The sequence below is a fragment of the Sciurus vulgaris genome (assembly GCF_902686455.1).
Source record: "Sciurus vulgaris genome assembly, chromosome: 10".
In the NCBI taxonomy this organism is placed as follows: Eukaryota; Metazoa; Chordata; class Mammalia; order Rodentia; family Sciuridae; genus Sciurus; species Sciurus vulgaris.
Genome location: NC_136470.1, coordinates 70,365,855 through 70,373,376, shown reverse-complemented (window position 1 = coordinate 70,373,376; position 7,522 = coordinate 70,365,855).

Below are 7,522 nucleotides of genomic sequence, written 5' to 3'. Positions count from 1 at the left end.
CTGGATATCTTCATGAGTATACATTGACTGTCATGCTGCCCAACTTCTAGGAGATGAGAGTCTCTTCCGTAGCCAAGTGCTTTCCAGCATGTCTATCATCTTATCTGAAGGTAGACCAGGCAGATGTCACATATAACCTATTTAAAGGCAAGAAAATAGGTTTAAAATGACCTGAGAATTCCTGGTGATAGAGAGTAGCTACCTCAAATGCCAAGTTGATTGAGAACCTCGAGGTTGCGCTATTATCCATGTTTTTTCCTGGTACAGAAGGGAACAGAGTGGCAAAGGTCCTCATTTTTGCCATGCCTGCCCCCAGTTTTGCCTCTTAGAACTTAAACCTCCCACCCCTTTTTTTGTTTTGAGACAGGGTCTCGCTAAGTTGCTTAGGGCTTTGCTAAATTGCTGAGACAGGCTTTGAACTTGCAACCTTCTTGCCTCAGCCTCCAAATCACTGGGATTACAGGTGTGTGCCACCTGCCCAGCTCTGTAAGGCCATTTCTAAAGTAGACTGGTCTTCCGCTTCTGGGTTATGTGAGGTGATTTGCCGTCTATGATGGAGTTTAATTTCTTTTTCTTTTTCTTTTCTTTTCTGGTAAATCATCATTTGGCTGTTGGCATAGTAAACATCCTCATCCTAAAACAAGATTATCCTAATTTTGGCAGGGAACACATTGTTCTTTAGGGAGCATGATGAGACCTCTTTTATAAATCACTATTTGAATTCAAATAGGTTATAGAATCAAACTCAAGTCCAAGGCTAGGGTTCAGTCACATTTCTAAATGGCAACCCAGCAAATGTGCATTAAGTTTGTCCCCAGATTTATTGGGTCCTGGGCCATTTTCCAGAGGGGGGATAATTGATTAGACAGTTTGGTGAGACATCAGCCAGTCTCTAAAATTTGCAACTTTTGACTCATTTACTTTGAGGATAAATTTTGGTGTTTTTGACAAAATCGTGTAAATCCAATCTATTGTCCTCAAGAATGCACACAATGTGTCAGTGTGTATTTTCTGTTTTTTTTTTCCCCCATGAGTCAGATTACAAACTACGGCTCAATTTTCTATTCTACTAGCAAATATAACATGTATCTTAATTTAGATAGAATTCCTGTTTTTTGCCTATTCTCGGCTTCCAGAGTGGTCATCATACTGACCTCAAGTTGCTCCTTTAATACAGATGATGGGGTATGTGTGTAATAGGGTAATGTGAGAAACATTAGCATCCCCATATCTTAGTGGACTGTTACCTACATCTAACTCCTGACTGCCTTAGTTTAAGCATTGTTTCTATTTAGTTTCCCAGCAATGTGACTTCACCTTTAGAATTCTGACTCTGTATAGTCATGAAGTTCTTTAATGGCTTCCTGATGATGAAGTGAATTTTCTTTTGTAGTTATTTTTATAAAAACAATATAATGCTGTACCGTCTACCCTCTTTGACTCTTCTTCTACCATCTCCACAGCTTCATAATCTTTAACAGAAAGAAAGTTAACATCTCAACTCTTCTTTGATTCCACTCATCTATTCTTACAGTTAGTGATCAAATCCATGTGTGGTTATTCTGTTAATATAGTTCCAAATTTTCCTCTAGGTACTGGTCTTACACTTCATCCTGCTTTTTGGGCAGGGCTTGTAAATGTTCTACAGAAATTTGTTAATAGGCTTATAATGACTTTCAATAACTATAGTTTGGATACATACTGTCTGCTTTTGCAGCCCTTCTTTTTTTCCTTTTGCAATTCAACTCATCTTTCTCCTGGGATGTTACTCATCTATAGGGGTAGGTATGTGGGATAGGTATGGCCAGTAGAATATTCCATTCCTTAGCTCTGTTATTTCTAGAACTCTTATGTATATGTATTCCCTCATGTTCTTGGAATGTTATATGGTACTTTGGACCAGTAATGATCTTTCGTAGACATCCATCCATTAATTCAACAAATATTTATTGAGGATTTTAAAATACTGTCTGTATCTTATCCCTTCCAAGCCAGAATAAAAATTCTTAAGGGCAGTGACCATGTTTGTATTCTTTCCTGGTCCACTTTGCAAATAATAGGTATTTAATATTTAATATTAACTATTTAAATTTGATTGCAACCATATTTAAAATCTGGGGGGAGTCTATAATTTTTTCTTACAGAAAAATGCCCAATCGGCACAGGTGCCTGTAATCCCAGACTTGCTGATAAGCAAGCCTGAACCCATCAATTTGCCAGATAAGTTAAGAAATGCTTGAAGCCCAGTGGTGGACAGAGCCTTGTCCTAAGCTGCGATTCTGTTATATTTGAATGCATTTAATTTTAAAAAATTGATCCCCAGACAATATTGTAGCAACAATAATGGAAGCTTTAAATATTAGGAAAAAATTCAGGAAACAAAAAAATTAGCAAAATGACTTCTAATTTTTGGACATATCCTGAGTGCCTGTCCATATGCAAATATTTTATAGAAGTATAATTTTTTAGAAGTATAATTTTAATGGTTATAATTAGGTTTCATTTTTTCAATTACAATCATTTTACTCATTTTGCCAACACTGACTTAATTATTACTATGTGCACAGCATCAACTGAAATCAAAAGAAATGTTCTATATATCCACGTAATTTGGTATGTGGGAAGAAAACTAGATATGAAGGCAATCCTTGTATGTGTCCTCCTTTGGCAACTCCCTGTTGAACTATCTTTTCACTTGATGGTTTCCCTGGTGCCTAGAAGTACTTACTTTAATACCTATCATATTAGATTAAAAGCTTGATCTCCATAAAAGTTTTCTTAGCATTCCAGCCTATGTGGCCTTGTAAGAAATATATTTTTAAATTCTCAAAGGGTTCATACCCCTTTGGCCTTGAAAATATTTGAAAAATGCAGCTGAAGAAACCATGTTTAGGTTTTTATTTATATATATTTTTTAGTTGTCAATGGATCTTTTATTATATTTATTTATATGTGGTGCTGAGTATTGAACCCAGGACCTCGTACATGCCAGGCAAGGGCTCTACCATTGGGCCACAACTCCAGCCCCCATGTTTAGATTTTAAAACACATACAGTGGTCTTATTTATTTGCTGTAAGTAACTTTTTCACCATATCTGGCACAATTCTGGGCACACAATAAATATAATAAGCACTCCCAGGTGGAATGAGGCTGTTCAGAATTGTGTCTTTTTAGGTGCTATCTAATACAGACCAGGAATGTTTATGAAATTTCATAAACAGCCAAAATGCTTAATGACAAAAGCTAGAATAATCAGAACACTCTTGGTAAGAAGACTACAAATGAAAACAGTATTCAAATCACTGAGGTAAGAAAAAGTAGAAGTGTACTGACAGCTGGATGTGCTCATTAAACTTAAATATGTTGATTTTCCAAAAAGAAAAAAAAAATCTAAACTGGTATTTTCCTGAGATAGTTGAATGCTCCTAAAAGAGCAGTAAGAGCTAGTTAGGGAAATAATGTTACTTCCTCTAAATTACACAGGTGTGTGTGTGTACTTGCATTGGGGACTGAACCAGGGCCTTGCAAATGCTTGAAATTGTTCCTTTTATCTTCAAATATTGGTCATTACTAGTGCACACACAACATAAATGATACAAAACAAGGAACAACAGGCATAATGAAGCATTAATGGGTTTACAAAACTGAGCTGTATAAACCCATTCCCATAAGAATCCTTTCTGGTCTGATATCTGGCATGTTCTACTAATGTCTAATTTGAATGTTATACAGAAACACATATTGCTCAGGGCTTCATGCATTCCCTCCCATTTCAAGACTTCTTAAAATTTTTTAACCCTCCCCAGTCAAGATAGTAAATGGCCAAGAAACAGCATGACATTTTCTTTGGAAGTTTTCACATTTGCCATCAACTTAATATAAAGACCTAGAAGACTTCTGTTCCATTCTGAGAGATGTCCTGAAGTACTTGTTCTGAGAATTCCTCAGGCCTATATATATTATTGTATCTTAATACACACAAAATAAAGCTTAATTCCTAGGATTTAATGTAAAAATACACAAGTATTCAATGAGTTCACACTAAATCATTTATTCAACTCAATGTAAAAATATTTGCACTCGTCTAGAAAAGTTCTTTTCAAAAAATGTGAAAGGAAATGGTGTAAGATAAAATTGGTTTAAAATAATCACATCAGTAATAATAAAGAACATGATTATACTCTTAGCAGAAAAAAATGTGACAAGGATAAAAAAGGAAAAGGATTCATCAAGGGTTTTTTTTTTTTAATCACAGTACACTTCCTTAGATGTTAAAATTAGGGTATTTATATGATCTGTCAAAAGCTTGACATGAAACTTTTAATACATAACATTTCATAGCAGCAATGTTTCAAACATGCTCCCTCTTTTTTGGGGGGTGGGTGGTGTAGTCATTCATTACTTTTCCATTTGGGCCCACCTCACTGGTTATGTGTAAACAAGTATCTGTATTTTATTAGCCTGGGCACACATTCAGCAACAGGAAAAACCCCACAACGTATGTTACTTCAGAGACTTTCTTACAATATCCACTAAAATACTTCTCATAATTCCAGTCTACACAACAAAGTCCAAATTTCTTGGTGTAAACAATGTTTCCTCAATTACCTTTTATACCTTAATTTCTACTAGTCTCCTCTATCACCTTTCTGTTCCAGCCTAACAGGTTTTTTCAGAAGTCAGATGAAGAAATTCACACTGTCCTTAATTGCTCTGACAGTTCTAACCACCTAAGGGCTTACTAAGGAGGGGGTTTGTCTGATGGGTTGGAATTGAAGTGGTGAAAAGTATTTTATTTCCCCTCCCCTTTCTTCATCTCCAAATCTTACTACTCATCTTTAAAGACTCACTTTAAATTGAAGTATATTCCATTCACCTATAAGATTGAATGAGCAATTTATTTGAATATGTGTAACAACTATAACAAATTTGCTCTCTCACAATTTTTTTAATGGATTCAGAATGTGACTTTTATTATTTAATTTCTCATTTATTTGTTTCCCTAGGGGGTTAGTTCCCCAAGGACACAGTGCCTCTGAAATACTTTTTTATGTTAAATGTCTAGCAAATGTCTTGCATTTAGAATGTACTTAATAAATATTTACTGATTTATTAATTTAACTCATATAACAAAAGGATTATTAAAGTATTGTTGGTTGGAAAGCCTTCCTCAGAAATCGGGGGTTTTGTTAAGAATTTCATTGTAATTAGAGGCTTTTGAGGAACATATGAGTCACAGTGAAGAAATATGTTATTTTGGGTGCCAATGCACTTTAAATATCAAATAAATAGAAGAAGAGAAAGGGGGAGGGCAGGAAGAAAAAGCAGGGATCATGAACTAATAACAATTTCCATAGGGATGAATTCAACTATATATAACCATAAAGCTCTAATAAAAAATCAAACAAATAGGAAGTATAAAAATACTAAATGAAGACATTGACAATGAATGTATTAATAATTAAATATACAATATGCTAATAAAATTTTTGCTTTCAGTTTGAATCTGGATACAAATGTATTTACAGAACTGGAAATATGGTACAAATACAATCTTAAGTTCTGTATTTTTCAATTAGTATTGTTTCGCAAACATATTTCTGTATTTATTTTTATTGACTGCTTAATATAGAGTTAATGTAGCATAATTTACTGAACAACCTTTTATTATCACTGTTTTCCTTTATCTTCTCTTAAGCCAGATCTTATATACTACATAATTTCAATACCTTCTGGCCTCTGCATACCTTGCTACATACATTTCTGTCACTGCATAAACTCTTTTCTTTGCCTTGAAAGTTCTTTGCTTCCTTACCCACTTAGATAATTAATCTTTGTTCAAACTAGTGGTTTACAAACTTTTTTGTTCTTGATCTTGAACTAAAATGATATGCACATTATAAGATATATACAAATAAAAAATGAAGGTAAAATAAGCAGTATTTTAAAATGAATTCTTTTAATTATTTCTGGTCTCACACCTTTTTGTTCTTACCTTCTAACCCCTCCCCACCAAAAATTAAAACTTTCCCAGATGTGTAGTCTTTAAATGTTTTAGTAACTGTGAAGACTTCATACTAGCATAGCTACATCTCAGTCATATTGCAACTGAGGGAAAGCTTTGACTTTAACAACATTAGATGGTACCTCATATTTCAAGAATTTCTGAGTAGGGAGATGATAACCAAAGGTTACAAATTCTTGCTAGGTAGGAAGAATAAGGGTTTTTTTTTTTGTTTGTTTGTTTTTTTGAGAACTATTGCATAGCATGGTAAGTGTAACTAGCAGGTGAGTAGTGCACACCTTAGTATTGCTAAGGGAGTAAATATCAAATGGTGTCATGACAAAAAAATCAAATATTTGAGGTTATGGACAGATTAATTAGCTTGATTTATATTCTACATTGTATTAAAAATTGTAACATTGCTTTGTTCCACATAAATATATAAAACTATACTTCATCAATATATAACAAATTCTTGAGACTTTCAAAAATTTCAGGTCCAGTTGTCATATCTGATCAGCACCTTGCTGTTTGTTAGCTATTATTTACTGATGAAGAACTCCCACCAAAAGTATATTATCTGCCTTGCCATTGTTTCTCTTGAACCATTAGCAAAATCTGTAATGTGTACTTTATTTGCAGAAACCATTTTTAGCAGACTATGAAAGTCACTTTAGTTAAAAAAAAAAATCAAATAATCTGACCTGGAAATCTACCTAATTTTTAGGAGAAATTATAAGCTTTGGAAAATTTGAAATGCAGGAGGGCATCTCAAATTCATAATCCCTTTGAGGCTGTGGATTTGTTCTCAGTCCTGAGGATAGTTGTGTTGTGGACCATGAACAACTGTTCCTTTGATGTAGGGACTGAGAAGGGCATCATCAGTGTGTACTAGAAAATTAACAACTGGAAATATAATTTACTTTTTAAAGACAGAAACAGTTCCAGCATTTTAAAGGATTATCTTGTTCAACCTTTGGGTACATGTCTCCAACTCTAGAAACCACTAATTTAACTAAAACTTGAAAAAATACCTCTGGGACATTTCTTCCTGTACCAGCTCTGTCTGTGTATATGTCTCCTACCCTATAAGAGAGGAAGAAGGCTGGGGTAAGACAGCAGTCTTTCTGGATGGGCTAAGAGTTGGATAAATGCTCACTAAATGGACTTGAGTGAAACTGAATTTATTTATTTTGGATGATTTTCTAAGGAGAAATTGCCAAAGTTAAGTTATAGGTTTGAAAACCAATTTCTACCTGTGTGAATTTAAGCAAGTTACTTCTCTTGTTCCTGTTTTCTCATCAGTAAAATAGAAGTCAATAATATTGTACCTACCCTATAAGAAGTTCTGATCATCATATGCTCTAAATACTAGAACATTACCTGGGATGAGTTAACTTCTATTATTGATGAAAGTGTTAAAATGATTCCTGATACTACTACCAAATTAAGCTCTGATGATTTCTAGCACAGTTAACAAGTCATTTCCTCACCCTTTTTGAAATAAATAAACTGCT